General features: G+C 39.2%; 1 protein-coding gene across 3 annotated transcripts in view; it reads left to right on the forward strand.

Annotated features, from left to right (window-relative positions):
• Positions 1 to 24,657, forward strand: part of LOC137161002 (inactive phospholipase D5-like) — a 178,701-nt gene that overhangs the window by 86,487 nt on the left and 67,557 nt on the right. The gene's annotated exons all lie outside the window — the stretch shown is intronic.

Raw genomic sequence — 24,657 nt, forward strand, 5'->3', positions numbered from 1 at the left:
AATGTAACTATTTTAATGTTGCTTCTCTTCGAGACTCCTTTGGAAGCTCTTGGCTTTGAGAGACAGTGCATTGACCAACCTGAGCCCATACCTGTGAAAGTTCAGAGAATATGTACTGAGTTGGTTCACATAGCTGCTAGATCTGCATATCCCTTTCCTCTGAACACATTTGAGCAAAACGGACACATTTTTGCAGCACTGTTGCCTTCAGTATAAACAACTGCTGTTCATTTACACTCACACCACTGTGCATGGGATTTTGGAGAAGGCAAATGAGATCGTTCTTTGTGATACCCTCCAAGCACAACTGACTCGTATAATTAGAACTAGTGTGGTTGAGGGGGTGGTGGCTGTGATGTCTTCAGGTCTCACTCAGACTTCTGCAGACATTTTTTCGACCCTCATGATTAGATTAGTGAGGATGGCTCTCTTTGAAGTGCTCAGTTGGCTCTCTATTTCTCAACCCATCCATTTTTTTAATGTTTCTTGTCCTCACCATCAAGACCCTTCACAACTGTCCCCTCTCTACTTATCCACTCTTTTCTTCTGTTGTCTTGCTCAATGCCTCTGCCATCCACCCGTGATGCTATTTTTTTCAAGCCATGATCATTTGCTTCTTCCATAACTGTCTTCACCTCTTCTTCCACAACCCACTTTACAAATGGAACACTCTCCTGGTTCCTAAGGACACTATCTTCCCCTCTTCAAAATCCCTCCTCTGAGACCCACTTCTAACATGATGCCTACAGAAATTAGCCAACTGTCAATGACTAGGTACAGACCAGTTGGGGATAATTAATATATATTTTTAAAAATAGAAAGAGAAAACATTAGCATGTTTACCCCCTTTACACCGATCTGTCTTTCTTTGCTGTCTTGGGTTGTGAGCTGTGTGGAGCAAGGCTGCTGTGGACACACCTAACATAGTCTGGGCACTACCATGATATAACTAATAACTGAATTATTATTTATTAGATTGTGTTTTCACAGTTGTAATTGCAAACAAAGGGAGCTAAAAATGTACATTGTGCTGGTTACACTAATCTCTCTTTGTGAATGATATATATCTATGTACTGTTCTGTGCTAATTGGTACGTACCACACTCTTTCTTTCTGGTCAAGAGGGCCAGGTTCTAATCTTTACCGTGTAAATCCAGATTAAACCCATTGACTTTAAACATAATAGGAGTCAATGGGTTTAATCTGGATTTAGAGTGATGAAATTGAGATCAGACATTGTCTATTTCTAAAATGCCTTTCATTGTGTGATCTATCTGCTAATACTTGGCCCAGAAAACACAACAAAGCTGTTCATATAATTTGCCTAAGGTATTTCTAGTAGCATCTGTCACTACAATATCTAAATGCTGGCCACCTGCTAACATGGATTGTGATCCACTCCTCCTGGGTGACGAAATTGGGTTCTCTTATGTATTTAACATATTGTAGACTTATAATATAATGCAAGATCAATTGTTGTTCTGTGGCATATTATTAGTAAATTGGATAAGCATTTTGAATAAGTAAGACAAGAATGATTGAATTCTTATATTTCTGCGGTCTGAGTACTTTTACTGAAATTCAGGAGCTGCAACTGACGTGCAGGATGTGCTGATGCAGATTGGTGAAAAATCAAAGCTTCCTTTTCTAGATGGAATTATTGTAAGATTGTATATGTTCTTTTAAATAGCACAAGCAGCCTAGAAATTGTGTATGGGACATGATGCTTTTGCTCTGATGAAAACCTCAATCAAGTTTTTGTTTAAGGTTCATATCTCTTGGAATTCATCTTCAGCTTTCAGATTTTTAGCATAATTTGTCTCAAGTGAGAATTCTGGTTACATACAAACAACTTAAGCCAAAAACAGCAAAGTGAAAACACAGATTTTTGTTCAGCTTTTCTTGATGTTAGTCTCCTTTTTATAGCCATTGAGAGAGATCAGAATATTACCTGGCCCATTTAGGAATGTTTTATACCATTTATAAATAAGAAGACTAATCTGAGTCTCCGATCTCTTCTGCAAAACGCCTTTCAATGTAACCTACATAACATTGTTATTTGTAAATACAAATTCTTTAATACAGGATGCGTCCTTCAACAACCGGCATGTCTTGTGTTAATCATCATTTCATTTTTATTGTGCAAAGCTATGTATTGAGTATCTTGGCCAAATCATCCCAGTCATCACTGTTTGCATTCTTGTTGGAGTCTTTGTAACAAAACTATATCAAGAAAGTGATGTAGTATGCTGTTAATTTGGTATTTTTAAAGGAATACAGAACAGATTTTGCTCAGCATTTTAAAAGGTCATTTTTGAATGAAATGTGAAATATATATCAGCATAATATTATCTGAATTCTTTGAGCTACCCACTAGTGAACAGGATCTTGCTGAAAGTGAATTCATTCATGACCATAGCCACAACACAGGGTCAGATTGTTAGGGACTGCAAGCCAGTTTCCATCTACTGGTTTAGCAATTGGAAAAGGTTTAATGTGTGATATTTAAATAAGAGGTTTAATTTTTAAAATATTGAAGTTCATTTATTTGTTCCTTAATTTCCATATTTACAAAATGGCCCATTTCCCAAACCTCTGATTGCATTTGCATCTTTTAAAAAAACAGTTAATTAAAAAAAATACAAACATCCTGATAACAACTGAGGGAAAACAGACACTTGCCAGATTAATTACCAACCACCATAATGAAGAGGAAAAATTGAAAATACCATCTCCAACCAACTTCGAAATAGTCCTTTTCAGACACAGGGCACTGTTAATTAAGAAAATAAGTATATCCATTTTGCTAAATGAAGCATTCTGAAAGCTCTAAGAGAATTTGTTGTTCAAATCCTAGAGATGCTGAGAGCCTGTATCTCCCTCTGAAGTCAATAGACAGGAGTATGGAAAGCTGTATTCAGGCAAAGGCCCACTAAACAGATAGGCCTCTAAACAGATAACAGGAGCACCCTCAGGCTCTGAGTCAGCAAGTTCTGGATTCAAAGAGGCTTCATCAGGCTTCTGTGTTGTTGGCTACAAAGTTTAGATCAGAACTGTTAACAGAAGGGTTGCAGCTGGACTCAATGGATGGATAAAATCTGTATTAGAACCAGATGTAAAATGTTATTTCCCAGGCCTCTCCCACTGACTGGCACAGATTGGCTCTTTATAACCAAAATAATTATTTTCAATTCAGTTGGACCAGATCCTGAGAGAGGCTGAGCACCTGCAGTTCTTATTGACATCAGAGGGAGAAGTGGACTTTCATAACCCCCTAGGATTTGGCCAAGTGAGAAATTCCTTATGAACTTTCAGGATGCTTTACTTAGCAAAATAGATATAGTTGTCTTTTTAATCATTTTTATTGAAATTAATAACATGAATTTGCAGTTTGTGTGTGAAAAATAAAAGGCCATTAACAAAATGGATCACATCAGGTTAGAAAGTTGTTGTAGCCTGCATGTGTTTTTTGGTTACAAATTTTTCTCCAGGGACATATATAGGAATGTTGTTGAGATAGATGAGCCTAGTTAAGAGGCTATGCTTAGCAATCTGGGAACTCTGCCTATCTTGCTGTGGGCCCATTAAGCAGTGCATCTATAAAATTAGATTATTGTAATTTGAATATAGTACCCTTTAATGTCAGAACCATTATTAATAAATCTTGGTTAGTCTGTGATGTGCTACTAGCCAGGACATTCCTGCCTTTACTGAAAGTGGCTGGTAAATTATACAATAAAATTATCCAGGGGAAAACGAAAGGCAAATCATAATATCAAAAAATGGTCTTTGTGTCTCAGCTGTCTAAAGTGAGGTGTCATAAGAAACCTCGATCTGTTCACTGCAGTTTCATCTGTTAAATATGACTAGTCTTCTCCTCTCCGCTGGTGGCAGTGGCTGCTGGGGATCTTGCAGGGCCTGGAACTCCTTTTATCAATCCTGATTTTCTCTAGCTCTCTGGAGATCTTCTGGAATGGCAGCAGCAGTGGGCTTAGATGGATGAGTGCTCCCTTCAGCAGCTCCTTGCAAGCTGGAGGTACAGCAGCGTGAAAGAGGAATATAGTAGAAAATAAGCTATATGGAGCCCTTGCCTGCTTGTCTAAGGGCAGGGCAGAGGGGTGTGGTGGTGAATTTTGTGGTTAGTTTGTTTTTTTGAGAGATCACCTCTGTGTGGAGGCAAGTGATTTCTGTAAACCTGCCTTTGAGTGGGGGTTAGTGTGTGTATGTCTTGGAGGGAATTTGCCTCTGTGTTTGTGTGCAGAGGTGGTGCTTTTTAGGATGTCTACACAGCAGCTGGAAGGATGCTTCCTGAGCAGCTACTACACAGACATGTGCTAGCTGTGCTTGAGCTAATGCACTAAAAATAGCAGTATGGCTGCGGTGGCATGGGCAGTGTCTCAAGTTAGACACCCAAGTACGTACCTAGATGGATGAGCTGGTTTGTACTCATAAGAACATAAGAATCGCCATATTGGATCACACCAATGGTCCATCTAGCCCAGTATCCTGTCTTCCGACAGTGGCCTTTGCCAGGTGCTTCAGAGGGAATGAATAGAACCAGTCATCATCAAGTGATCCATCCCGTCGGCCATTTGCAGCCTCTCCCAAAGAGCAATCCCTGCCTACCCAGGGAACTAATCTGAGCCACCACCCATACAAACTGCAGGGTAGTGCAGACATAGCTTCGGAAGGAGGGGATAGCCTCCTGCCTTTTTTCACACTGGCTTTGAAAATTGATGGGGCTATCAAGAATTTAAATATCCTTTAGATTGTTTGTATCCTTGCAAATGTACTTGTGGATACACTGAATCTTTGTTAGGATGCTGCTGGGCTTCAGGATTCAATTATATCTTGTGGCACTGATTTCCACAGCTAAAATAAAATCTTTTTAATACACAAATATGTATTTATTGCTTTTTAAATGTGATTAATTGTTCTCTTGTTCTTGTATTCTGAGAGGATAAATAGAAGTCCATGACTTATTTTTTCTATTGTTTTATAGACCCTTTATGTATGTACTCTTGTAAATGTACTCTTGTAAATTTAATGTAAATTAAATTAAATATAATATAAACTAAAACAAGGTTTTATGACATGAAGCGAGCAGACTGCAATGCTTGTTTGCATGGCTTTGTCTTAGAACTGGTCTGTCTCTGGATTGTGATGATGCAGGGAGGGGAGTGAGATATTGAGTGCAGGGGACTGCACTAGAAGACCTCCTGAGGTCCCTTCCACTCCTACACTTGTAGGATTCTCTAGCACTGAATGAGTTCTGCCAATTTTGTGGGTTTTTAATTTGTTGGTTTTAATTTTAACATACAAAATGTGATAGGCATAATAATAAACTGTCTTAACAGAGCAGGATGTTCATGATTTTGAAAACATGCCTGTTAAAAAGCAACTCAAGAATTCTGTTTACATTACACTTAAGCCAATCAGCATAAAAATGTCTTATTCCATTTTGGGGGATGAGTTGTAGAAATTCTTGTTTTTAAACTTACCATTATGGCCTGTCGTCATCTTTATTTTTGCACCAGTAACAAAAGGGAGATCCCCTAGGGGCCTGGATACTGCAAAGAGCTGGGTGCCTCCGGAAAGCTGGTCAGTATCCTGAGCCCACTATGTAGTCAAAGGGAGTTGAGGATGCTCAGTGCTTCAGCGGAGGTGTTTAGCACCTTGCAGGAGTCGACCAGTAAGCAGGTGAATTTTTTTTTAATAAGATGTATGAAAACAGAATGGCTATTGATGTTAATGATAGCCCTTTAACTTTAGAGAGTACATTGTTCTCTCTTCTCTAGCCATATAGTCAAACACAGTATATAATGGTTTCATTTTCCACTCCAATCCTATGCAAAACATTTTCGAAAAGAAGAAAATAAAAATAAAAAAGTTTACCAAGATGCCTTGCTTAAGGCAATATCCAACTCCCATTAATGTCATTAGAAAAACTATCGTTGGCTCAATTGTGGGAGCAAGACTGGGCCTTAATTCATTTTCTCTGAATTCATGAATCACAGTCTTCCTCAAAGTCCTTGCTGAAACTAGTGGTCTCCCCTTGAGTTTATTAAGATGAAGTGCTGGTTTAGTGCCTTCCAAAGTGTAAGTTTTTCTGATTGTTCTGCACGCACTGCTTAGCTGGGGACAAAAAGGAAATGTCTGTGTTTTCTTGGGACTTCTTTTTTTTTTTTTTTTTTTTTTTTTTAAGTGTAAGCAAGGTTTGAATGAGCTCTCCCCTGAGAGCTAGTAATGAGCTAGGAGGAAAAGGCTTCCGGTTCAGACTGTATTTACATGAACACACCTACTCTGCCAAGGTATCCAGCAGACAGAGCTGTGTTGCCCATGTAATCAGTTTTGGCTGGTGTTGGGTTACAAATCACTTTAGTATATTGAACACAGGAGTAACAAAATGTTATTCTTATTGTATGAGTAAAGGGCAACAGAACTGGACTTAGCCTGTCCTCATTGAGGGGGTCACCCTCAACTGAACTGAACTCGCTAAGCAGGAGGTTCAGATGCCAGATCCCAGTGGTGGGAGAAGGGAGAGTACTTTGGTGTGGAAGTTTTGCTCATGCTCAGATGTGTTCGAATCGTGGTTGGGGTATTTCCTCAAATTAGTGTCAGGTTCCTTCCCCCTTTTTATTAAATGTTGTCCCTGCTACACACAGCCTCAGTGCTTGCGAGTGAGGAAGTATTGCCTCTTAGAGACACCTAGGGGTGGTGTTTAATTTTCCCAGATTACTGGTTGGGGGCTCAAGCTGGCCCTGTGTTGTATTGTTAAGAGGGACCCCTGGATATTGAACCCAGCACTTTTTGCAGCCAACTCCACCTGGCAGAAGGGTTACAACAGTATTTGGTTCACATTCCATGCTCTGCATTTGTGGACTCAGGTCTGGGAAAATCTTCTCAAGCAAGCAGGTCCCTTTCTCTTCGAAGATCAATGTGTTCAGTTTCTGAGGGTTTTTTTAAATCCTGCTTTGTGGCTAGTGACCCACTTGTCCAGATTAAACTTCCTAGATAAATCTTCAATATTGTTCTCTAAGGAAATGACGTTAGCTGCTGTTAAAAATCCCATTAGCATCTTTGATTTTTTTTGCTCTACTCCTTGGTTCTTACACTGTTCAACCAAGGCTGATTCTTTACCTATGATTCCAGGCACCATGTGTGCCAATGCCACCATTTATTTTTAATTCCTTCTCCATCTTCAGAGCAATGAATCAAAGAGGCACTTGTCATAGTTTAGGTTTAGCCTAGTTTATTGCTTATGTAATGAGCTCTGAGTTAATGTAGGGCTAGACTGTGTCTAATCCCATAATGCTTCCTGGCACTCTCCCTTGGGCAGTGTGCTCCTACATTAACCAGGACTGGATGAAGACAATCACAGGCCCTTAGCCCAGGATGACACTGAGTCTCCTGTGACATGGGAGGTAATTGTTCCACTCTACTCAGCATTGGTGAGGCCTCAGCTAGAATACTGTGTCCAGTTAAAGAAAGATTTGTACAACCTGGAGAGAGTCCAGAGGAGAGCAATAAAAATGATAAAAGGTTTGGAGAACCTGATCTATGAGGGAAGGTTAAATTAATTGTGAATGTATAGTCTTGAGAAAAGAAGACTGAGGGAGGATCTGATAAGCCTTAAAATATATTAAAGGCTGTGTGTGAGGCCCAGAGACCCCCTGAGGGACTACCCTGTCCCAGAGAGAAGCAGAAAATAAGTTTTCCAAGCGGCCTAGAGTGGCGGCAGGGGAAGCAGCCAATCATAGGGGCTTCAGGAGCAGCCCGTCAGGGTCCAGGAGAGCCATATAAAAAGGAGCAGCAGAGACGGAGTCAGTCAGTTGCTGCCTGGAGCAGGAAGAAAGAAGACTGGGTTCCTGGCTGTCTGAAAGTGCAGCAGGATGATGGACAGCTCAGTGTGGGCAGGGATCAGAGAAGCTAAGAAGGAGATGCTGGCTGGCTGCTGAGACTGAGCAAGGACTGTGCCCAGGGAAGGGCTGCAGGAAGACACTGTCTCCAGGGAGGAAGCCCTTGGAGTATGGCCCCATATCAAGGCTGGGAGAAAGCAAAGACTGTATACCGCTGGAGGGGTTTGTTCTGTTCTACCTACAGAGTGTGTGTGAGACTCAGCCCTCTGAAGACACACTGAAGAAATCTTTGACCAAAGGGAGGGTTGCTTGTGAGAGTGAGTGCCACCTGGTTACCACAAACTGGGAAATGCAGGCACATGCACTCGACCAGGGAGGCGTGTGTCAGAAGTGGGTGCCAACCCTGTTACAGGCTGCCATAAAGAGGAAGGTGATGAATTGTTCTCAATTGTCCACTGAGCATAGGACGAGAACTAAAAGGCTTTATTTGCAGCAAGGAAGATTCAGGTTACATGTTAGGAAAAGCTTTCTAACTATAAGCATAGGTAAACTCTGGAATAGGCTTCACGGGAGGTTGTGGAATATCCATCATTGGAGGTTTTTAAGAACAGGTTAGACAAACACCTGTCAGGAATGGTCTAGGATTACCTGGTCCTCCCTCAATGCAGGAGCTGGACTTGATGACCTCTCAAGGTCCCTTCCAGCCCTACATTTCTAGAATTCTATGAATAATCTAGTCTGGGCACTACCCTCAAAAGCATAATCTGGATCTGCCATCTTGAACAGTTAAAACTCTTAACTCTCCCCCGCATTGAAATGTTTTAAATTAATACTTTTGTTAATTAAAGATAAATTTAGTTGCTACATTCAACCACACCCTACCACTACTGATCACTACCTGTGTTTGTGAAAAAAGATCGTTTAGAGGTCTTGGTCCACTTTATTACCAAAACTATTATTTTTTCCATTACATCTGGAGCCTTGTTTTCCCAAATGAAATCTCTTCCTGTCATCCTGACTTAAAAATATCTTGGTGATTGCTAGCTAGAATTCTCTATCTAATGACTACCTCTTTTTCCCCCTCTCTGTCTAATAACAGGTATTTCCTTGATATGCTTGGAGTTGTAAATCTTATCTTTAGGTTAACATCTTATTTGATAAGTGTAAAAATAGGTTTCATTCTGCACATAGTACTGAAATGATTCATCACAGAGCCACTTAGTGATTTGCCTGGCCTCCGAGGGGAAGAATTTAGCTTGCCTCTGAGGCTGGCCATATGATGGATGTTAAAGGGAACTCTTGAAGCATGGCTTGGACTTCTTGCTCTTTTCCTTAGATCTCTTTAACCCTTACAACTCTCAAGTTGAATACACTACATTCATATAGGAACACAGATGATACTTGGAGCTCTCTTGTCAGTTTGAGTAGACTCTGGCAGGAATATAGCTAATCTCATCGATCTTGTAGCTCATCTATCTTCATTGATCACTCAGCATAATTCTTTATACTCACTGTTTAGACTTGCTTTTCAATAGTCCTTGTCACTTGGTGGGTATCTCCTCTTGTCATTTGACTTAGGTCAATGTCTAAAATAATAGGTTTGTTTTTACTGTTTGAGTACTGGAGAAAAATATGTGCAAACTAATAGCTTAGAGACACAAAACATGCACAAATACTTGTCAAAATTTTAAATGTAAAATTCTTTATTATAATAAAAGTTAAATCAGAATGCAGTATCCATAAGTATGAACAATTTTTTAAGATTTTTGAAGATTCATTTTACACAAATGTTTCTCTTCCAAAATCATCAATTTTATTTATACATACAGTGAACTCTGCCTTTTATGTGATCACTCAAAAGAATGACAAAAATCAGTGAAGAGGGGTAGCTAATGTTTAGGGCAATAACTGGAGACTTGGGAGACCCAGGTCAAGTCCCTGCTTAGCCACAAACTCAATGTATGACCTTAGAATAATATATCCAGTTCTGGTGTCAAGAAGGATGTTGATAAACTGAGAGGGTTCAGAGAAAAACCACAAGAATGATTAAAGGATTAGAAAAACTTTACTTGTAGTCATTGAGCTCTTTGAGTCTATCTATTCAGCTTAACAAAGAGAAGGTTAAGGGGTGGCTTGATCACAGTTTATAAGTTTCCTTAGAGGGAAACAAGAACTAACTTGATAATGGACTCTTCAATCTACCAGACAAAGCTGTATCATGATCCTATGGCTGGAGATTGAAACTAGACAATTTCAGACTAGAAATAAAGCACAAATTTTTAACAGTGAGAGTAATTAACCACTTGAAAAATTTACCAGGAATTGTAGTGGATTCCCCATCACTGGAAATATTTCAATCCTAACTGGATTTTTTTCTAAAAGATATGGTCTTGCTGAAAGAGGAATTAATTCAGGGAAGTTCCATGGTGTGTGATAGAAAAGAGTCAGACGAGATGATCACAGTAATCCCTTCTATCCTTTATCTACTTGTACTTCATTTCTTCATCTGTAAAACGGGGATGATAGGGAAGTACTATCTCACAGGGGGTGATGTGAGCATAAGTATTGCACTGACATGGGTCATACAAATACCCTTCGGTATATAGAAAAATAAGTTTGATAACAGAGGTGAATGCTTAATAAAGGCGGAGCAGAACTGTATTCAGTACATTTGAGGATATTGTGGCACTGTCTTCAAAAACAGGATGTTGCCTATTAAAAGATATTTTACAGGTTTAATTGTATAGAGCAATTATTGGTATCTCAGTTAATACTATTTAATAGACTCTGAAAAAGTATTACTGCACAACTGCTTAGGTGTAATATATGGGCTAATTCTAGGAATATTAATATGTTTGCAACATATACAGTATATGCAGCCCTTTGGTGGTGGTCATACTAATCTCTCTGTATTGGCCAGAGTTTGACTCATCAATTCTCTCTTCTGCCTCTCAATTTTTAATGATATCTGAATCAACATAGACTTGCTTTTATTAGTCCCTAATTTTATTAAAAGCATCATTACAGATATTAACTCCTGTGGTATCATCCCTCTTATGGGCATCTATGTTAGCACTCTTAGGCATGTTGGAGAATTTCCATAACATTGTGTTTCTGTAATTTGAGCATGGCCTATATCTTTCGGGAATAGATGCTCTGAGAGTACATTATTCCTTTCATTTGTGGATTTTTATTACCATCCTTAGCTACAGTACATCTGCTGAATCAGCAACGCTGCTTGCAAATAGCTGCTGTCAGAGCTTTTTACCTTTGATTTTTCCTTGATTGTTATACAAAGTATTTTCTTTGTTCATGAAGGGCATTAAATTTAAGCGATTGCTGGATTGCATAAATGTTAGCATCATATAGTGACCCCTTTGATCCTGATCTGTATGTTTTTTTTTTTCTTATTGCAAAGTCTCTCTTTTAGTTAATAGCAATAACACACACATGTGCTGATTAAAGGAACAAAAATAATAATTTTTGTTCTTGAAAATGACTCATAGATCCATGCATCCATGTTTTGGAGCTCCTACATAAGCTGCATCAAGAAACAATAATAAACATTTGAAAGATACATAGCTCAAGAAAAGATGCATTCATAAATTGAAAGAAAAATAAATGAGAACGTAGGCTGATGGCATGACAACAATATCACATCTCTCATTGCTATGTGACCATTTATTCCTTTAAAATTAACTTTATTTATTACATATATTCAACTAATAATATTTCTTTCACATAATGTGCTATGTTAAAAGATCATAAATATATATAACAGCCTATATGAGATGACCAAAAAATGTTACATATTTCCCAGTTTAAAAAAAAAAATCAACTAGTTTTCCTCTCACTGTCTCAAGAGAGAGAGTATTTTTCAGCAACATTTAATCCTCACTAAGAAATCCTCTGTGGACTTATATAGGCATCAGTGAAATGTAGAAATAAAATGAAAACAACTAAGTTAGTTTCATTTTTTTCCCTACATACATAATAATATTACTTACATAGAGCTTTACGAACACTGATGAATCTTCTCAAATCCCCTCTGAGGTAGGTACATTAGGATTACTAGCTCAGTTTTACAGATGGGGAAACTAAGAGAGTGTGATTGAAGGATTGATTTTCAGAGGTGCTGGGCACACACAACTTGGGTCAGAGGTGATTTGTCCAAGGCTATACAGTGAGTCCTTGGCAAACCCAGGGTTGTAACTAAGGAATAATAGATAATGTTGCCTCCACTAGGTAAGGGACTGATCTGAAGACATGGGAGTCATCAGGGCCTAACACTGTATTGTGGGAGTGCTGAGCTCCCTCCCCTTTTCCCATTGACAGGTACTCAACAACTTGTAGGATCAACCCTCAAATGTGTTGTGCATTAAATGGAGGAATAAAAACTTACATTTAAAGCAAATAACCTGAAACAGTAACATCAAGAACTGTCAGAAGAAGTTCAGACAAAAGAAATGACATGGGCAAAAAAAGACTCCATTGACTTTCAGCCCTACTGGCACACAAGTTGTACTGCCTGAGACTGAGGTGTTCCTTATATGTCAGTGCCACCATTAGAAAGGAAGCAATTGTCAATAGATGCCAGTTACCATTTAACTTCTTACTCTAAAATTACGGAATATTATATATAGCACATCTCCAGATGCCACTCTGTGTTACCTGTGGACAAATGCTGATCCTCGGTGAGCAACTGCTGTATATTTCCACGCCTAGAAAAAATATTCTAACAACATTTATAAATAAACTTGTGAATCTTGAAAGTAACATTTTAATTTGGCTCAAAATATAGAATTGGTAAAAACAAAACAAAGACAAATAGACATGTAATCTTTTTTAAAAATCTGACTGAAACAATGCCTAGACATCATCGTGATCAGGTGCATTTTTCACCTCTAGATAGACGGACAGAAACAAATAAGCCCAAACTCTGTGTCAGTGACCAATAGGACCAAAGATGAAATACCAAAAAGTTACTAATCAAAAGTGAAACCGAATAGTCTGCTCTCGAAGCTGAAAGAAATGGGAGATGGGGGGGATGACAAACCCCAATCAAACCTATTATTAGTAACTCAAACATATTTCTTTATGCTGACAATGTACCTTTAAGTAAAAAATCTTTCATGTCTTGAGTGTGAACATTTCAAAAATACAAACAAATCAGAGATATAGTGAGTGATAAGTATATCCTGTAGACCTTTAATTACAGTATCAAGGCCTACAAGAGAACGAAGTGTGTGTGTGGGGGGAAAGGGGGCTTGTTAGCAGTTTGTTTGCATTTGATTTAATAAACAGAATATCACGTATAACTCAAATTAAGTTTAATCAACCAAATTAGTCCATCTTTGATTCTTTTCCAGATGAAGCCTTATTAATCTTTGTTGTCTCATCTTCCTTGGTTTCATTAAATCTCATACCATACTCAGGAGAATTCAACATAAAAATATGTCTCATTGAGATTTTACTCTGAGTAGCCTTTTTTGGGACTTTGCCAGTATGTACTCAAAGGTAGGTTTCTCTATGTCTAATCTAATCCAGCCATCTGTGGTTTTTATACTCACCTTTCAATGAAATATTTAATCACCTATCACTGCACCTGAGTGTGGCATCCCCAGAAGATGAATGATTAGATCATTGTCTCTAAACATCAGCGGTGGGACCATCCTTTCCACAACAATACAGAGGCACCCTTCAGACAAAGGAATTTGGGTGGTTTCTTTATGGTAAAGATGAGGGTAGTTTTCTTTTGTTTTTCTGGAACCATGTGTATCACCTTTATTACAGGAGGGCTATGAAAAACCTAATCTTCATTTACTGATTCCAGTCATATGATACGGTTTGAGGATTACAAAAGGACCATACTACTCTTACATAGCAAGGATCAGAATCTTCTGACTTCATTGAATTCCAGTCTAGTGTTTTAGCAATGAAATCTTCCTTTCCTCCTTCAACCTCCTGCTTTCTAGCTTCCCCAGTACAAACAAATGCATGCTCATATAGCTAGGAACAAGGAATGTACGTCACGCTTACACGATGGGGGGCCTTATGCTAGAAAGCAATAACTCTGAAAAGAATTTGGGATTAGAGTTATTTCTGATCGGGATCTAAAGCTGGGGATGTAATGTATCTGTATTTATGCTGGTTCAGTGCAGTACAACTAACTCTGTAACCCTGGGGCTTTGTGTAAATTTGAAGGATTTCCAAGAGATTTTGTTCTAGCTGTAATATGTTGCAGGCAGAATTGTAGCCTTTGGGAATCATTCTTTCCTAGAGTTTACACAACTCCCTGTGTCAGCCTTTCATACACCCCTCCCAGATTTAACCACCAACGTCAAAAAAACTGAACCCTGCTGAAATTTACATAGAGCCGTCTGTTTATGGGCTAACTCATTACTTCCAGCTCTACATCTGATTCTGGGATTGCAGAGAGGTGGGGGGGAAATGCATGGTTGAACAACCCTCCCTAACTCCCTCCCCAAAACATAAAGTAGATTTGGCTCTTACTCTGTGCATGGTTTCCTTTTGCAAGGTAATAAGCCCAAGATTCTCAGAAAGTAAGGATCAGGCTTGAACAAGTGATACAGCACATTATGTTTTAGATGAGGCAATGTTACTGCTCTTTCGCCTTAATTTTCTCTTGACCTGAATGCTCTAATGAGATTTTGCAAGGAGGTGAAGAAGTCTTTTGATTGCTCTTCTTTCCCTTTTTCCTTTTTATTTATTTTCTTTCTTTCCTCCTTGATACATTTCTCTATTCTTGTTCTCTCTCCCCTGTCCCCTTCCCTTTCTTCTGTTTATGGCTTTGTTAGCTCCAGCAGCACACTTGTGTTTCATTTAGGATTTAATGAGGGCTTTTCTGGGTCCTGTTTAATCAATGGCTCTGTTAAGGGCATAAAATACAGCATTTTTTTCAGCATTTTTATCCCATGTGACACCCTGTACCCCCGTTCACCACTTTCATATGGTTATAATATATTTTGTACAAAGTATGCCTTGTGCGGTATCTTTTGAAAATGCATAATCTACTGAACATTGTTGTCCTTTTAAAATGTGTGTTTCAGTATTGTATATAAAGTTATGATTGTTACTGCAATATGCTGTAGTTCTAGGTAATGCCTTCAGACTATTTTCTCAAAGACAAAGGCTCACTGGCATGCCAGCTAGGTTCTAAAAGACCACTACCTGCTTAATCAGAGATTCACCATCACAGGAGTTGTAAACAAATAATTTAGAATTCATCTGTGTGCAATGGAAATACTGACCCCCCAGTAAAGACTTTTCCAGTACAAAGGGTTGTAAAATACGAAGTTGGGAAAAAGGGCCTCTGGCCATATCTCCTCTCCTCTTTTCTCTCCTCTCCGCCTCCCATGAAATCGACGGATACTTAAAGAATACTGAACTAAGGGGAATGGTCTCAGGCTGGAAAAAGAAGCAGCCAGTGAAATGTATTGCAGTTAATAGTAAGACAACCTATTTTGCTTTTACACCTATTAGCCTTGGTAAAGTTTAGAAATTAGATTGCAGTTTTATCCTTTTATTTCTTTTGTAACTAATTTTGACTTTTAAGCCTTATCACTTGCAAATCACCTAAAATCTATTTTTCTCTAGTTAAACTTGTTTTACTGTTTTATCTAAAACAGTGTTTGGGAAATCTCTATTCAGGTCAATGGGGCTGGTGAATATTCCTTACCCTTTGTTGGAATGATGGACCAATTTATGAGTTTGTATGGGCCATTGGGCTACTGAACGGTACAAAAAGCACATTTCTCTGGGGCAAGGCTGGGATATGCGGGTGTTGCCCTGTATATATTCATGGATGCTTGGGCATTCATATACTCAGCTGTAATTCATCCCCAGATTCAGGATTCTCAAGCACAGACTCATTCCTCTGGGGAAGAACAGTCAGTGAGAACTCCACCAGGTAGCTTTAAACTCTGGTTGGGGCTTCATAGGAACCCTATGAGGGACTCTTGCTGGGAGATGTACAGATCATCTCCCATTAAAATACTTCAGTGCTGACAAGCAGAAATTCTGTAAAAATGCAAATTTCCTTCTGCTGAAGGGCAAGAAGCCAAGAAATGCTTTTGAAAATATTTCCCTCCTGCATGAGAATTTTGGAGAGTTCTTACAGCTGGAATGCAGAGTTCTGAGCATTTCTGCCTTCTGTAAGATCACTGGTATTTTGATTCTCTGCATATCCACCCTTCATGACTTTGGTGCAGAATACTCATTTTCTATACCTTTCCCAGATAATATAGGGCTTACATGTTGCCCTCTGCTCTGCTAATGCACAAAGGCTCCCCAGTGTTCAAGAAAGCCACAGTTTAAAAACAAAAAAAAAACCCAACCAAAAAAACCCAACGACTGGAAGCTAGTTGCATACCATGTAAGTCGCACACAGCAGGACATGTTAACTGGAGGTGCCCATTGATTCTTACCAGAGCATCAGCCAAGGTGTAACCCAGATGACACCACACTGCTAGCATTTTGGAGGATTAGAATTTAATATAACCTTCATAAATTGGAAAACTCATCTGAAATCAATTAGATGAAATTTAATGAAGACAAGTGCAAAGTACTACACTTAAAGAAAAAAATCAAATATACAGATACAAAGTAGAGAATAACTATCTAGATGGTAGTACTGTTAAAAAACATCTGGGAGTTGTAGTGAATTACAGATTGAATATGAGCCAACTATATGATGCTGTTGTGAAAAAGGCAAGTGTATTAGTGGGAGTGTTATAGGTAAGACACGGGGAGGTAATTTTCCTGCTCTACTCAGCACTGGTGATGTATGAGCTGGAGTGTTGTGTCCAGTTTTGGGCATCACACTTTAACAAAGATTCAGACAAACTAGGGAGAGTCCAGAGGAGCAACAAAAATGATAAATGGTTTTGAAAACCTGACCTATGAGGAAAGGTTAAATAAACTGGGCGTGTTTTTTCTGGAGAAAAGAAGACTGAGGGGTTATTGATAAGTCTTCAAATATTAAGGGCTGTCATAAAGGGGAAAGTGATCAATTGCTCTCCAATTGTTCTAGGGTCTCAACTGGAATATTGTGTCCAGTTCTGGGTGCTGCGTTTCAGGAAAGATGTGGAATGTGGACAAATTGGCGATTAAAGGTCTAGAAAACATAACCAATGAGGAAAGATGGAACGGATTGGGTTTGTTTAGTCTGGAGTAGAGAAGACTGAGGGAAGAACATAACAGTTTTCAAGTACATAAAAGGTTGTTACAAGGAGGAGGGTGAACAGTTGCTCTCGTTAACCTCTGAGGATAGGACAAAAAGCAATTTGCTTAAATTTCAGTAACAGATTTAGGTTGGACATTATGAAAAACTAAGGTAGTTAAGCACTGGAATAGATTGCAGCAGAGGGAAATTATGGAATCTCTGTCATTGGAGGTTTTTAAGAACAGGTTAGACAAACATCTGCCAGGAATGGTCTAGTTATTATTTAGTCCTGCCATGAGTGCAGGGGACTGGACTAGATGACCTATTGAGGTCCCTTCCAGTCCTACACTACTACGATTCTACGTAGTAGTGAAGATAGAACAAGAACTAATGGGCTTAATCTGCATCAAGGGAGATTTCGATCAGATGTTAAGAAAAACTTTCTAAAAACAAAGGTAATTAAATTCTGGAATAAGCTTGCAAAGGAGATTGAGGAATCCCTGTCCTTGGAGGTTTCTAAGAACAGGTTAGACAAACACCTGTCAGGAGTGGTCTAGATTTACCTGGTCTTGCCTCAGTGCAGGGGCTGGACTTGATGACTTCTCAAGGTCCCTTCCAGCCCTACATTTCTATGATTCTAAGATAGTTTAGTGCCTTTAGCTCTACCAATGGACTACTGCCTTCAGGAAGTTCTTGTATTTTTTCTTTGAAATGCAAAGCAGATGAAAAAGGAAAGTGATGTGAGGATTTTGTTTCAAAGGGAATATAAAATTAGCACATTATTCTGGTTTGGTATAGCCAGCCTACTTTGATCAGAAAATAACACAATTAAATAGTCATACTGATTTTTCTGTTTGTCTCAGTTCCATGGTTTGAAATGGCACAGTGTCTGTTTATTAGTTTATATCCAGGATTGTTTCAAAGAATGTTGCATTCTCCCCAAAATCAGGAGTTGAAAAATAAAGAAAAAAGTGATAGTACTAAACACTTATTCTGCCCCCCCACCCCCCCAGCCAATCCTGTAATTTCACTAGCTCCCAACCCGTAACACAAACTGCTCAGATATCAAGTGAAGATGACATGTTCTCTGAAGTGCTGTCCTTTACATTATGTTCAGTTAAAATAACATACTTCATCTCCACTTTCAGTGTGGGTCATAGACTAATTTTAAGAGATCACATTGGCTTTTGTCAGCTCAACAGAATGTTACTTTTTCAGAATGCTGTCATCCTGGTATCCAAAATATAAGCTTTATTTTTTAAAATGAAAGTGTCTAATCCCTATGTTTGCTCAGAAAATCTTCAAAATGTGAACCTAGTGTAAACAGATTCCAGGATGTCTGCTTGCATCTGCAGACACCCTGAAACAATAAGTCTGAGAAGTGTGAACTGCCCCTGCTTATCTAAGGGGGATGTTAATATGGAAGTAATGCATAAATTAACATCAACATTGTTAACTATTTCATTTCAAACAAAGCGCACCACAAAGGAGGGGGACATTCATATTCTAAAGATCTGCACAATGTACTTGAGTAGCATGTGAGCCACACCTGAGAGGGAACAGAGTTTGCTCAATGAAACATATGAGCAAATACCAATAGAAGCAAAACCTAAGGAGAGCAGAGGAGTCAAACAGGGTATCCAAATCTCAGTGCAGAGGAACCAAGATTAAAGAGTCCAGTGGGGCATCTGAAACCCACAAAGGGACAGCTGAGCTTGGGGAGCCCAGCCCAGCATGCATAAATGTATTCTAAATATTTGCACAAGCCACTGTGGATTTGTCTACACAGCAAAGAAAAGCCCATAGCTGGCCCATGCTGGCTGACTTGGGCTCAGACTGCGGGGCTGTTTCATTGCTGTGTAGGCTTCCAGGTGCAGGGCCCTTGAACATGAAATCCCAGAAGTCTATATTAAACAGACTTCAATTAAACAGTCCCATAGCCTGAACCTTGCAAGTCCAAGTCAGCTGGCATGGACCAGCCACAGGTTTTCATTACAATGTAAAAACTCTTAGTGCACAGCAAACTGGGGTGTAAATCTGCAGCACACTAGCCTGTTGCACAGTAACTGGCCATGTGGATCCTGCTATTGCACACTTAAGGTTCTGTAGTGCACTTTGACTTACAGCTGTTCCAAACTGCAATAGGTCAAAGCCCCTATAGAACTTACAGTGCATGGCCACAGGGTCTACATAGTGATTTACCGCACAACACGCTAGAGTGCTGTAGATTTACATCCCAGTTTGCTGTGCACTGAGTCTCCATTTGAACAAGCCCTTACTTTTTGCCTTTTTTCGTATTCGTAAGTGACTGAATCTTCCTTTCAAAAGTAGAAGGTTCAGAGCTCCAGAGAAGGGTCATAATAGTGGGAGAGAGAGAGACTCAGAGGAATAGGGGGAATAGAATGAGCAAAGAGATACAAGAAAGGAGGATGGGGAGTGCTAGGAGACCAAAGACTTAGGGAAGGGTAAGTAAGAAAAACAGAGAAACTGGGACGGGGGAATAAGGGGAAGGAGAGGCTCAGGAAGCTAGGAGAGGACTGGAGAAAAGTGATTGAATGGTTGTCTGTCTGCTGACAGTGACTATTATTCAGTTGTATTTGGGTGAATGTGAGCTTGTTTGAGTATTGTGTATTTATTATTGCCAATCTCAAGAGATCAAAAATCGTGAGTCAGACCCTCAAAGGTCATGAAATTGGCCCCCCCAAAATGAGAGATTTTTCAAATTAAAAATCAAATCCATGTTTTTTAGTCAGTCTCCTTGACTTTTTCACTCTGGTGTATTCCCCTGCCAATGTGGAGAACATCAGGTTGAAAAGTCCACCTTTAATGCACACAGAAATGGACGCCTCCTCCTGGCTGCTGCTCAGATGGAGACTCCACTTACCCTTTCCTCACTCTTAACATAGGGGAACTGCCATCCGTTTCCTATTATGTTGTGACCCAGCAGCAACATTTCTCTGCCTCCACACTCCCCTTTCTTTTTATTTTGCCCCAGGACCTTTCTCTGCTTTGGAGCCATGTTCTTAGCCAAAAGATTCTTGCCCAGAGCTCTGCCCATGAGCCCAGCCCTGAAAAATCAAAGGGAACGGAGGGGCTTCTCACATCATTCTGACAATTCCTCCTGCAGGTACCAAAAATCACACAACTCTCAATCAACTAATGAGAGCTGGCAGTACTGCAACACTGATTCCCTTTTCCCATCTGACCCCACGCCACCCCAGGCTGGGGGAGCTGCAATTCTATCTTCTCCATACCCCCATCAAGCATCATATTAATCATCATCCTGTCCCTCATACTCTTGCTATCCTTAAATCTGCCTCTTGCTCCGCCACCTCATTCTCCCTATTCTCTTTTCACAGAGTTTCGCTGATCCTCAGTCTGTGTCCTATCAAGCCTTCCGAACCACAGACTGGCAGCCATTTTGCCTGTAGATGTTGTTTCAATCACATTTGAAAACAGTGGGAGAGGTCAGCCAACTTTATTAAGGACAAACTCACCTCCACATGCAGATAGAGTGTAGGGAAATGGCAGCCATCTTGCTGGCTTCAGACCCATTGTCAGTAATACCTCATTTTGAATAAAGGAAAATGTGTGAGTTGGCATCTTTCGTCATGTTTTCATGAGATAAGTTAAAAAGCACCGTAGGTCCCAGCTAGAGTTGCAATAAAATTTACTTTGTGCTCCTTAAACAGAAAAGAGTGTGTGCTCATAATTTCATATGTTTTCTGAAAGAAAGTGTTGACAGCTGCATTTTAACTTGCAATAGAAATACAATCCACCCTCATGAACAGCAGTAAAGGGCTTTGCTTTGTCTCTTCCTGTCTCTGACACAGAGATCCAGTATTTTTATTACAAATACATTAATCTTGTTACATTCAAACAACTCCGAAGCTAGGCATAATGCTGACCAACAATGAATATGATCTTATTATCTCACACACCATGCACAGATTCTCTAGAGCTCAATGAACAATGGGACACACCCATATTGTGCAATTATAATGGAATCAAAAACTATGGACAAGGGGACTCAAAAAGTGTTATTACTTCTGTTTATCTTATAACAGAGATAATGACGGAGACATAAGGCATTTCCTAGGGATTAATGAGTCATAACCAACTAGAGTTAGTTGCCTTTAGCTATGCCTCAGGCCATCATCTCTTCCTAATTTGTAATTAATGCCCAGGATATGTTACAATTATTACATAATACTCAGCATGCTTGTCTCATCTGGATGGTATCAGAGGAGAGCAAGTTAAATAGTAAAACAATCTGAAATAAATTAAACAATTGTCCCTCTTCATTACCAGATTATTAGTAAATTAATTCAATGGACTTCTCTTTACTTGAAGACCAATAAAGTTACACATACACCCTCACTACTGTGGATTGCCTCAGAGTCAAGGAATTGATAGTGAAATAAATGTTTAAACAAAAAGTAGTGTTCAGAAAATGGTCTCTTATTCCCAGACAAAAACAAACAAGCCCCCTCACTTTGTTTTAGCTTGAGAATACTTCTAATAGGTTTTGGATCAGGCCCATTATGTCCAAAGAAAGTCTTCCATTGTCTTCAGTGAGCTTTTGAATCAGACCCTATATCAGTCAAAATTAACGAAACTACATTACAGGCACTTCATATTTTAAAAAAACAGGTAAGGTTCCAAAGTTTGGAAATTATGCAGACATTATAGTTCCTATTTACAGATGAGAAACTGAGAATAAAACAAGAACTCAAAAGTATAGAAATTAATAGTAAAGGTTCCAAAAATTACATTAACTCTGACCCTGTATTTCTATAATGGCTCACTTATCTTGTGGCATATAAGGTACATAACTAGGGCTGGTGGAAAAGCAGAGAAATAAGTTTGCCGATTACATTGCTCAATGAATGTACAGCAAAAGTATAACTGGACAAATATTGAATGAATTTCCAGCCTTAACAATAACCATCTACCCACATAGTACTGTCTCTCAATTCTGTGTTAAGAACAAATAAGGGTAATGTAGTGGGCTATTATTTGGTGTATACTTGTGTGGGTGAGGTTAAGTGAGCTCTCTGATTTCCAGCAGGTCTGTGGATAATTGACAGTGGTTTCTCAGAATAAGAGACGAGATGTTTGAGATTTTCATCATCAGTTAAATGGTTTACAGTTTAGGCAAGTTTGGTTTCTGCTTGTTGGGCAGGAGGTTTCTTGTAGGTCTATCTTTATAGCAAGTGAGGCAGGGTAAAATGGGTGTGAAAAAAACTACTCTTTCAAACCCTGCCCACAAACCAAATTCTACCCATTTGAGATTCCAAAATGAGAAGGTACTCACAGGGTATGTCTGCACAGCAAAGAAAAGCCCATGCCTGGTCTGTGCCAGCCAGCTCTAGGACTCTGCAAGGTGTGTGTGTGGTTGGAGGGGGGAGCCAGAGTTTGAGCTGCAGCCCAAGCCTGAACGTCTACACTGTAGTTAAACAGCTCTTTAGCCCAAGCCCCTTGAGCCTGATTCAGCTGGCTGGGGCCAGCCTCCGATATCTAACTGCAGTGTAGACAGACCCTCTGTCTCTATGGGAATTAGTCCTCAATTGTATAGTAGTAGTAGAAGACACTGATATTTTCATTACCAATTGCTAAAAAGACTTTAAAAACAAAAAAGCAGGAGTGTGGGGCTCTGATCTAAAATGTGACAATTACAATACCTTCTTACTCAACAAACCTGTTTTTTCTATCTGGGCAACGTCAGAGTTGTTGACCGAATAAATTCTTAATTACTTTAAACGCCTGTTAAGTCTGCAGAACTAAAACAACAGTGGGAGAAGAAGCTGAGCTGGATTCTGTACCATCGCTCATAGTAACAGAATGGTTTACAAACTTCAATCACTTAAATTTGTTGCACATGTGTCACTGAGGGCCTAATTAGCCTGACAGAACTGCTATTACTGGTGAAGTTTGAGAAGGAAAGAACCCAGCTTGACTCTTAGATTCCAGGTCCTCCTTGCAGGGCTAGTAGTTAGAAGAAATGACCTTTTACTTGTACCCTGAAAACACTGGATGTGGAATTCACTGAAAGTTTGTAATCATAAATTTACCACCATGCCATTTTTGCAGATACTTTTCAGACTACAGCTGCTTTTTAAGGTATCACATCTGCAGTACATGATATATTATGGATAATTTCTTAGATAAACTAGCAAAATTTTTAAAAGCCATATTTTATATGTATTACATTAATTGGGCATGTTCAGTGTTTTATTAAAAAGTACTGCATACACATGGACAACTTTCTCTTTAAATTATGAACATATTATACAAGCATGCTTTTTCCTGCCTTTTTTTTTCTTTTTAATAGCTTCCAATTTTTTTTAGAAGGAGAAAAGAATATTTCAACAGTTCATCTTTGCACTGCTGAATATTGTAACAAAAATGGATCTGAGGCATCCATTATGGTCTATTACGTCAATATAATCACTATATTAAATAGTGCTTGAGAACTCGTTGGCATGTATAACAGCCTGAGAGCAAAAGCAAACAAAATGCCTTTTAAAAAGCCAGCATTATAAATTTACATGACTATAAATTTGAAGGACAAATTGCAGTCAAGAGTTATTTATGATTGATATTCTAGGAGTTTCCAGAGAGTAAACAAGACTATTATCAATCGGTGAAAGACAGTCCTTGTACCAAAGAGCTTACAATCTTAAGACCTGATCTTTAACTGCAGTTGGGCTTTGTGCAGACACAGGGATCTACTTTTATAATGCTTGTTGTAGGTTCAGGGCCTAGAACAATAAGCAACAAACAAAGATTGGGGTGAAAGGAATACAGTGAAAATATACACAAAAGAAGATGTAGGAGAAGTTGGAGGCCAAGGCAGTGGTTGGTGAAGCAGAGGGAGCAGGAGACTGAAAGGGGAAACACAGTAAGAGACAAGGACAGATAAGTGGGGAGGTACAGAGTTGTGAAAGGCCATTTAGGTGGGGACAAGAAGTTTGAATTCAATGGAGTTGAACAGGGGGAGCCAGTGGAGGGAATCAGATGGGGATCTGGGCATGATGTGGTCAAAAAGTCTGGCAAGGAAGATTTCCTTAGCAACTGTGTTTTGACTATAATGGAGGGGGACAATGTTGTTAGTGGGGTGGCCAAACATTCAGAGGTTGCAGTAACTAACATGGGAGATGACTATGTCTGAGCTATGTGAATGGAGGAGAAATGCATATATATCATACATTTTGTATTAACTCCTTCATACAAAAAATCACCAAAGAGATTGTGCACCCCTTTCACACTACTAAAAGGTAGTCCACATCCATCCTTTACACGTTTGAGGACAGTCGGTGGCTAGGGCCAAAAACCTGTCACTACCTGGATCCAGTGACCGCAGTATGAGTATGTAAAGTAGCCAGGCAAGAGTGTGATTTGGAATGACCTTCAGAACTTAAGACTTCATCATTTGTTGGTAGAGCTGATCAGAAAATATGGGATTTTCCATAGAAAATTCTGTCTCTTAATTTTAAGAGAACTCTTGCTGCTTAGTAAATGAAAAATAATTGACTAAAAACTGTCAAAACCCAAAACCATTTTGGTCTTTGGGTTTTTGATCAGAAAATCAAATGTTTTCAAGGAAAGTGT

The sequence above is a fragment of the Emydura macquarii genome, unplaced genomic scaffold (assembly GCF_026122565.2).
Source record: "Emydura macquarii macquarii isolate MOO-44397 ecotype Brisbane River unplaced genomic scaffold, CSIRO-AGI_Emac_v2 contig_2211, whole genome shotgun sequence".
Taxonomy (NCBI): domain Eukaryota; kingdom Metazoa; phylum Chordata; order Testudines; family Chelidae; genus Emydura; species Emydura macquarii.